Raw genomic sequence first — 10247 nt, 5'->3', positions numbered from 1 at the left:
GAGAGGGTTTCTAGATATCAAGACTTTTTTAGAATTGCAGCTTTTTAAGTAACACTCCTCTTTAAAAAACAAAAACAAAACCTATTCGTGTTTTAAGTTTTGCAATAAATGACATGTAAGTTTTGCAATAACTGACATTATATATCAAAACACATAGATTTTATCAACAATGTTTGAATTTCCTTTTTTCTGAAATTAAGGTTTTTTTTGTTTGTTTTGTTTTGTTTTTGAGACAGAGCCTCACTTTGTCACCCAGGCTGGAGGGCAGTGGCGTGATCTCAGCTCCTCCCCTGACCTCCATCCCTTCAAGCAATTCTCCTTTCTCAGCCTTCTGAGTAGCTGGGATTACAGGTGTCCGCCACTATGCCCAGATAATTTTTGTATTTTTAGTAGAGACGGGGTATCATCTTGTTAGTCAGGCTGGTCTCGAACTCCTGACCTCAGGTGATCCACCTGCCTCGGCCTCCCAAAGTGCTGGGATTACAGGCATGAGTCACCGCACCCGGCCGAGATTCTTAACGTAATATGTGTGTGTGTGAGAAAGATAGTGAGGGAGGTTGTTGGGAGAGGGTTTTGTGTGCTTGTATTTTCTTGCCCTGCATCCATTTTCTGTTTTGGTAATAGCTACTTTCTTTCAAAAAACCATCCCTCTTCATGCTCATATATATAGTCCAAATGGGACTGAAGCCCTGCTCATCCTTGCTACAGAGGTGGGCTCATGGCCTTGCACTGGTCTGTTTATTTTACAACCTAGCCATGGCACTTGGTTTTGGGATGGGTCTGGGACTACACTTAATCCAGTGAGAATGAGTTGCATGAAATTTAATTAAATTTGGGTAAAAGTATTTTTTTATTGGGATTGTAAGATGCATAGATTTGAGTTGTGAGACCAGATAGATAGTGCCTAAGAGTGAATACTACATGGAAGTAGAGGAGGAAAATCAAACACTGTTTGAGACTTTGGGTCCAGGCATTTTTGAACGTAACTAACTTGCTTTTATATTTTCATGTCTCAGTAAATTTATTTGCTTAAGCCATATAATCTGATTTGTCAGAAACTGTTTTATTCTATTGCAGATTTGTTTATTGTGTTGCAATCTCTAACTAGCTTAATCGTACAGAAATATATTACAAATTATTAAGTTTTAGAATTTATGGAATAGAGAAGCAAAAAACTTTGAGTCTCCCCGTCAGGAAAAGTGACTGTACTATATCATTGTCCAACTTGCAACCTCCATGGTGATGGGAACTGTGTACTAGAAACTCCACTGTGGCATCCCCAGAAAAAACATATGTTACTACTGCTCTACTCGAAAAGAGATGGCCTCTTCCCAGATGAATGTTATCTCACATTGCTCAGTTTTGCATTTATATCTTGTGTGTCTACTCTGAGGATCTTAGCTTTGAGAAAATATTGGAAATGTTTTTCTTTCCTTTCCAGACTCTATGGCACAAAGAGGCACTATAGAAAATCCTAGAGTTTATTCTGAGTGAAGCAATACGCAATTGGCAAAACTGGCAGCTGAAAGGATCCTGAATCAGAAGGTAGTGTGACCATCGACATTTCTCCAACTTACCTTATTAGCTCAATATGACACTCTGAGAATTATCATATTTCAATTCTACATTGGTGCAGAAAATCTTAGCATGTTGTCATCCGATTTTCAGTAACTTGCGAAACTTACGACATTTTTCTTTTTTGAGACAGAGTTTCGGTCTTTTTGCGCAGGCTGGAGTACAATGGTGGGGTCTTGGCTCACTGCAACTTCCGCCTCTGCGGATCAAGCGATTATCCTGCCTCAGCCTGCCGAGCAGCTGGGATTACAGGCGCCCAACACCACACTTGGCTAGCTTTTGTATTTTTAGTAGAAACTGGGTTTCACTATGTTGGCCGGGCTGGTCTCAAACTCCTGGTCTCAAGTAATCCACAGGCTTCGGCCTCCCAAAGTGCTGAGATTACAGGCGTGAGCCACCGCGCCCAGAGTCAAAGCTTATGACATTTTTATAACTCATCAGGGACATCTCAAGACATAATCAACTAAAATACTATCCACTGGTGGCTAAGCACAGTGGCTCATGCTCATAATCCCAGCACTTTGAAAGAAAAAAGAGTGTGGATTGCTTGATGACAGGAGTTTGAGATCAGCCTGGTCAACATGGAGAAACCACATCTCTACTAAATATACCAAAATTAACCAGGAGAGGTGGTGCACACCTGTAGTCCCAGCTACTTGGGAGGCTGAGGCACAAGAATCTCTTGAACCCAAGAGGCAGAGGTTGCAGTGAGTGAAGATTGCACCACTGCTCTACAGCCTGAGCAATACAGCAAGACTCTGTCTTAAGAAAATATCTATTGGCTTACCTAAGAATGTAGAATCACTAGTGGCTTTATGTTTCTTAAGATAAACTCTGGAAGAGCCATTCTAGCCTTCAGTTCATTTCTTTCCATTCCTCAGAATACAAGCGCCCAAACAATCCATAATTACCCAGTGTAGACTTAGGCAAGGTTTGTGTGCCTTTCTCAACCACACACAAATTCTCAAAGGAATCAAGCATGTGGTATCTCTATTAAATATTACAAAGTGTCAAAATTACAGAGTATAACTATGTAATTTGTGAAACATATGCTCTGTTTCTATGTTTTCATTAAAATTATAAAATCAGAATTTCTCATTATGGTATGAAATATAAACACTCACTTGGAAAAAGTTGCTAGCACAATCTGGATAGGAGCTGCTGTGGTTTTCGTGGTTAGAGGATGTACTAGTTTGTTTTCTAATAGGGCTGCTGATAGAGACATGCCCAAGACTGGACAATTTACAAAAGAAAGAAGTTTAATGGACTTACAGTTCTACGTGGCTGAGAAGGCCTCACAATCATAGCAGAAGGTGAAAGGCACATCTCACATGGCAACAGACAAGAGAAAAGAGAGCTTATGCGGGGGAACTCCCATTTTTACAACCATCAGACCTTGTGAGACTTATTCGCTATCATGAGAACGCACAGGAAAGACTTGCTGCCATGTTTCAATTACCTCTCACTGGGTTCCTCCCATAACACATGGGAATTTCAGTTGAGATTTAGGTGGGGACACAGCCAAATTATATAATTCCACTCCTGGCCCCTCCTAAATCTCATGTCCTCACATTTCAAACTCATTCATGCCTTCCCAACATTCCCCCAAAGTCTTAACACATTTCAGCATTAACTCAAAAGTCCATAGTCCATAGTCTCATCTCAGACAAGGCAAGAACCTTCCACCTATGAGCCTGTGAAATCAAAGGCAAGTTAGTTGCTTCCTAGACACAATGGGGGTACAGAGGTTGGGTAACTACAGCAATTCCAAATGTGAGAAATTGTCCAAAACAAAGGGGCTGCAGTCCCCATGCAAGTCCGAAATCCAGCTGGACTGTCAAATCTTAAAGTTGCAAAATGATCTCCTTTGACTCCATATCTCACATCCAGGTCATGCTGATGCAAGTGATGGGCTCCCACAGCCTTGGGAAGCTCCGCCTCTTTGGCTTTGCGGGGTATGACTTCCCTCCTGGCTGCTCTCATGGGGTGGTGCTGAGTGTGTGCAGCTTTTCCACATGCACAGTGCAAGCTGTCAGTGCATCTGTAATTCTGGGGTCTGGAGGATGGTGGCCCTCTTCTCACAGCTCCGGTAGGTAGTGCCCCAGTAGGGACTCTGTGTGGGGACTCTGACCCCTCATTTCCCTTCTTCACTGACCTAGCAGAAGTTCTCCATGAGGGCCCTGCCCCTGTAGCAAACTTCTGCCTGGATATCAATGCATTTCCAAACATCTTCTGAAACCTAGGTGGAGGTTCCCAAACCTCAATTCTTGACTTCTGTGCACCTGTAGGCTCAACATCTTATGGAAGCTGCCAAGGCTTGGGGCATGCACCATTTGAATCCATGGCCCTAACTGTACCTTGGCCCCTTTTAGTCATGGCTGGAGTGTTTGGGATGCAGCACACCAAATCTCTAGGGTGCACATAGCATGGGGACCCTGGACCCAACCCACAAATCAATTTTTTCCTCCTAGGCCTCCAGGCCTGTGATGGGAGTGTCTGCCATGAAGACCTCTGACATGCCTTGGAGACATTTTCTCCAGTGTCTTGGGGATTAACATTCAGCTCCTTGTTACTTATGCAAATTTCTGTAGCTGACTTGACTTTCTCCTCAGAAAATGGAATTTTCTCTTCTATTGCATTGTCAGGCTACAAATTGTTCAAACTTCTATGCTCTGATTCCCTTATAAAACTGAATGCCTTTAACATCTACCAAATCATCTCTTTAATGCTTTGGTGCTTGGAAGTTTGTTCTGTGAGATACCCTAAATCATCTCTCTCAAGTGCAAAGTTCCACAAATCTCTAGGGCAGAGGCAAAATGCCACCAGTCTCTTTGCTACACCATAACAAGAGTCACTTTTGCTCCAGTTCCCAACGAGTTCCTCATCTCCATCTGAGATCACCTCAATCTGGATTTCATTGTCCATATTATTATCAGAATTTGAGGCAAAGTCATTCAACAAGTCTCTACGAAGTTCCAAACTTTCCCACATTTTCCTATCTTCTACTGAGCCCTCCAAACTGTTCCAACCCCTTCCTGTTACCCAGTTCCAAAGTCACTTCCATATTTTTGGGTATCTTCTCAACAACACCCCACTCTACTGGTACCAGTTTACTGTATTAGCCTGTTTTCATACTGCTGATAAAAACATGCCTGAGACTGGGAAGAAAAAAAAGTTTAATGGACTTACAGTTCCACATGTCTGTGGAAGCCTCACAATCATGGTGGAAGGCAAGGACAAGAAAGTCATGTCTTACTTGGCAGGCAAAGACAGAGAGAACTTGCGCAGGAAAACTCCTATTTTTAAAACCATGAGATCTCGTGAGACTTACTCACTATCACTGGAATGGCATGGGAAAAACTTGCTCCTGTGTTTCAATTACCTCCCACCATGTTCCTTGCATAACACGTGGCAATTCAAAATGAGATTTGGGTGGGGATATATTCAAGCCATATCAGAGGAAAATATGCTTTAACTTATAGTGATACTTCATGACAACCCATAGAAGCATATTTGTTCTTCCAGTCCTTAAATATTTTAGATCACCACTCTCAAGAAGATAGGGTGTATTTCCTACTTCTGTTTATGTCAATAGCCAGCCATCCCGTCCTCATTATGTTTAATCCATGCTAAAATTCACAGTGTTACTCTAAATTTATTTCTGGCTTAGGGCCTTGTCCTTTTCATTTCCTTTGTCTGGAATGTCTGAGTCCAATTCTACCCATGACCGAGTCCTTCTTGTTACTGAGATTTTAACTCTAACCTCACCTCCTCATCAAAACTTTCCATAACCACCCAAACAGATTTGACTTCTGGCTCCCAGAAACAATTGTCTGGCTTTATTTGTTCTATGTTTATCACTATCTGAAATTAAAGAATTAATGAGGATTTTAATTGTATACTTTTTACTCTGACATCAGCACCCAATCTAGTTAAGCACACAACGTCATCTTTCTTCAAAACTGTGCTAGTGGCTGGATTACAGCACATACATTAAGAGGAATTTGAATAAATATTTGTAGACTCAGTGATAGAATAATTTTTAAAATCAAAAAATAAAATTTTAGGACAATTTTTGAAGGTTCTGAATATAGCCATCTAGAGAACTTTTTAAAGCTCTAAATTGTCTTATTATTTCCCTAATATAGATTATAGAGACACACTTGTAAAAGCAAGATGCTAAGTTAGCCCTACATAAATAAATAATGAATATTAAACAATAATAATGACCTGGTTTATGAACATTCCACTTATTCCCCTAATGATGCCTCTGTTATTTAACTGAAATTGAGGTTATTAAATTTAATCAGTTGCCACTCCAGACATCCACCATTATGTTATAATTAGGAGCAAAGGACTGATCAGAGAATGTATTCACTTCTTTTAGGAGATTTTCTTGTGAGCATATTTGTTCCCATTTGTGATACTTTAAAAAGGCTAATGCAATTTAAGATAGTGTCTATTTTCTACTTATTAGTCAATATAGTCTTTTTAAAAACTGTATAATGTACAACCTAGTTTTGCCCTCGTACCATATATCAAAACACTGTTGTGCTTTTGTTATAAAATATACTTCTCCTCCAGATGAATATATATTTCTACCTTCTCCAGAATTATACCCTTATCTGTCTACAAACATATATAGCCAGTTCAACATAATCCATGTCTACTTTTACATTTTTTATAATTATCAATACATCTTAGTAGTTTTTAAATATTCTTCATTATTTGTTTCATCATAATTTTTGGATTTATCTTTCCTTTAGAATTTATCAATCATAATTTAAGTCAAGATATGTTGATTATTTCTATTTTATTTACAAGCATGGCCTTCGAGTTCCCAGAGAAAAGACATATTATAAAAAGATATATTCTTGTGTCCCAAAGTCAAGCATTTTTAGACAGTTATTTTAGTTTTAAGAAAATATATATATATATTTACTCAAGAAAAATAAACAAAAATGTTTTTATTTCTGAATAACTAGAACAAATGTTTTCAATAAATCTTAGCAGGTTTAGAATGATAAGTGCAGAATAGATTGTGACTTATGATTTTACTGAATACAAATGTTACATAGTAGTCTTATAACGGGTGAATAGAAAAAAATATTTCTCACAACTTGATTTATTAACATAATCTGATGATTTAATTAGACTATATTTATACATATACATGTAAATCTTATACAATCATGTACAAAACTTATAGAAACCATCAAATTATTTTTAATAATTGGGTTCGTATTTTATAATATACTTGGATTATTTAATGTAAAAATTGAATTTTTTTATTTTTTCATTTAACTGAAGAATATGAATTCAAATTTAGTTAAATAAAATGTTTAACAAGCTGGATAATTTATAGTAGTGAATGGGTTATACTGATACAAGCAATTTAATTAGCTCACGCATTTAATTTTTTTTTTTAGGTGAGTTTTTATTTATTTATTTATTTTATTTATTTATTTTTATTATTATTATACTTTAAGTTCTAGGGTACATGTGTATAACGTAGGTTTGTTACATATGTATACTTGTGCCATGTTGCTGTGCTGCACTCCATCAACTCCTCAGCACCCATCAACTCGCCATTTACATCAGGTATAACTCCCAATGCAATCCTCCCTCCCCCTCCCCCTCCCATGATAGGCCCTGGTGTGTGATGTTCCCCTTCCCGAGTCCAAGTGATCTCATTGTTCAGTTCCCACCCCATGAGTGAGAACATGCTGTGTTTGGTTTTCTGTTCTGTGATAGTTTGCTAAGACACGATGGTTTCCAGCTGCATCCATGTCCCTACAAAGGACACACAAACTCATCCTTTTTATGGCTGCATAGTATTCCATGGTATATGTGCTTACATTTTCTTAATCCAGTCTGTCACTGATGGACATTTGCTGATTCCAAGCCTTTGCTATTGTGAATAGTGCCGCGAATAAACATATGTGTGCATGTGCCTTTATAGCAGCATAATTTATAATCCTTTGGGTATATACCCAGTAATGGATGGCTGGGTCATATGGTACATCTAGTTCTAGATCCTGAGGAATTGCCATACTGTTTTCCATATATTGAACTAGTTTACATCCTACCACAGTGTAAAAGTGTTCCTATTTCTCCTCCACATCCTTCCAGCACCTGTTGTTTCGAATTTTTAATGATCGCTATCTAATTGGTGTGAGATGGTATCTCATTGTGGTTTTGATTTGCATTTCTGCGGCCAGTGATGATGAGCATTTTCATGTGTCTGTTGGCTGTATGAATGTCTCTTTTTGAGAACTGTCTGTTCATCTCGCCCGCTTGATAGGTTGTTTGTTTTTTTCTTTGTAAATTTGTTTGAGTTCTTTGTAGGTTCTGGATATTAGCTCCTTTGTCAGATGAGTAGATTGCAAAAATTTTCTCCCATCTGTAGGTTGCCTGTTCACTCTGATGTAGTTTCTTTGCTGCAGAAGCCCCTTAGTTTAATTAGATCCCATTTGTCAATTTTGGCTTTGCTGTCATGTTTTGGTGTTTTAGACATGAAGTCTTTTGCCCATGCCTATGTCTTTTTTTTTTTTTTTTTTTGAGATCTAAGTCTCTCTGTCGCCTCAGGCTGGAGTGTACCATGCTGATCTCGCTCACTGTAAGCTCACACGAAGTTCACGCATTCTCCTGCCTCAGCCTCCCGAGTAGCTGGGCACTGCACGTCGCCCGCCACCAGACGGGCCTCACCTGGTCTCTTGTCTTCCTGACCTCGTGATCCACCCACCTCAGCCTCCCAAAGTGCTGGGATTACAGGCGTGAGCCACCACGCCCTGCCGCATTTAAAATTTTAATGTTTTTAATTTATTTTACATTAGCTATACACTATATATAATGTTTATTTATTTAATTCACTATAGGCTTGAAGGCATACAAATTTTATATATGCTTAAATAAACAATATATGAGATACTCTGCAATGATAACATAATGTTGATTTTCTCGTATGTGTCCTGGTTATTTAATCCACTAACAAAACTAAGATAAAATCATAGGTAACTTTATTTCTGTAGTAGTTGAAAAACACAATTAAGCATATATGGAATAAATTTTCTTTTAAAACTGTTGCAACAATTTCTAGCCACTAAAGAGAAGGCTTTTGTTATTTTTATTCATGCTTGTACCGTTCGACATTCATTAATATCATTTGTTCAAATACATTTATTACAGAACTCCTCTATTTGAATCCAGGCTCCATGCCAGATATTGGAATACAATAATGGGCAAGGCAGAAGAGTTTACCTGGTGGCAGGGGAGGAAGATGACCATCTTTGCATCACAATAACTGTATAGTAATGTAGACAGGAAGTAACATGTAAGTATATCTTGAAAGAAAACAACATTATCTCTGTGATTGATATATGAAGTAGTCATCTCAATATGATCAATTATGTTTGGAAAGATAAATTCTCTCAAAAATATAACAATGGACTTTTAGTCTCAGTTCTCTTATTCTAGTCTTTGTGTAATCTTGAAAGTGGCACAGCCTTTTGTGGTATTTTTCTGAGTTGTAAAATGTGGAAAAAGATTATTCACATCTCAAAATTACTATCAGGATTAAATGAAACAATTTGCATAAGATATTGGTCTGCAGTACAGTATTTCAAATAACTCAAGCACACACATACATATTTGTAATATATATATATGAAAAAGGCAGATAAAGTCATAATCTAGGTGATAGAAAAATTATGAAAATACTAAATGATCAATTTGTTGGTAGATTAAAATCTGAACACTGAATGTGTTACGGTGCAATATTTGGTTAATCTTTTTTTTAGAATTTGGAATTTAACATTTTTATTCTTCACCACAGTGAGAATAAATGAGAAAATGAAATCTCAGGGGAACTTCTTTGATTTCCTGCTTCAGATCTTTTCTCTGTGTTAGGGATCTATATTGCATAGTCTTCCTTTGATCTCTATCTGAAAAGGCCACTGAAAACAGGTAGAAACTTTGGTATGAAAAGTGCTATATGGACACATACCAAAGTTTAAAGAAGAGTGTAATAAAGATATTCCAGGTATATTACAACTATGTTGTCCAATTAATATTTTTAAAAAGACTAATAATAGGTCTCCTTGTATATTCATCCTCTCCCATTATACATTGGTATTAGATTTATAATTATATAAGATTTAGCCCAAAGATTAAAGGTCAAAAGTAGATATAGAAAGCATCTAATGGGGAATATTAGATACCAATATTTTAAAATAACCTTTAACAATGATAGAAAAATGAAATAATCCTATGTAAAATGGATCAAAATTAAAAACACAAATTCCACAGAAAATGATGCAAATATCCAACTGACATATAAAAAGTCTTTAATTAGGGAAAAGCTTATCAAAAATACTACAATATCAATGAATAGTTTGGAAAATCAAACAATGTAATTGTATCCAGTGCCTGTTAAAGCAGGGCACATGGGAGTCCTCGTATGTTACTGGTGGAACTGTAAAATGCTATAGTGTTTAGAAATATTATCCAGAAGCATATTTTTAAATTAAATTAAACGTGCTTATTATATGCTCAAGCAAGTAATATTACTTTTGGAAAATTATTCTGCAGAAATAAATTTAACTGCAAACATAGAATGAACACTCACAAAAAAACAAATGCACCATATTTCGTGATAATTAAAAACTAGAATT

The 10247-nt window shown here is 37.2% G+C and overlaps 1 long non-coding RNA gene across 1 annotated transcript in view; it reads left to right on the top strand.

The window, feature by feature from the left end:
- Positions 1–502: 502 nt before the first annotated feature.
- The window catches only part of LOC103884995, a 50607-nt gene continuing 40862 nt past the window's right edge, over positions 503–10247 (top strand). The window contains exon 1 of the long non-coding RNA XR_004183674.1: positions 503–1545. This is a non-coding gene — a long non-coding RNA (uncharacterized LOC103884995). The remainder of the gene's footprint in view (positions 1546–10247) is intronic.

This window comes from Papio anubis, chromosome 5, assembly GCF_008728515.1.
Source record: "Papio anubis isolate 15944 chromosome 5, Panubis1.0, whole genome shotgun sequence".
Taxonomy (NCBI): domain Eukaryota; kingdom Metazoa; phylum Chordata; class Mammalia; order Primates; family Cercopithecidae; genus Papio; species Papio anubis.
Note: the sequence above shows the minus strand (reverse complement) of the source record. Positions and strands in the feature narration are given on the sequence as shown.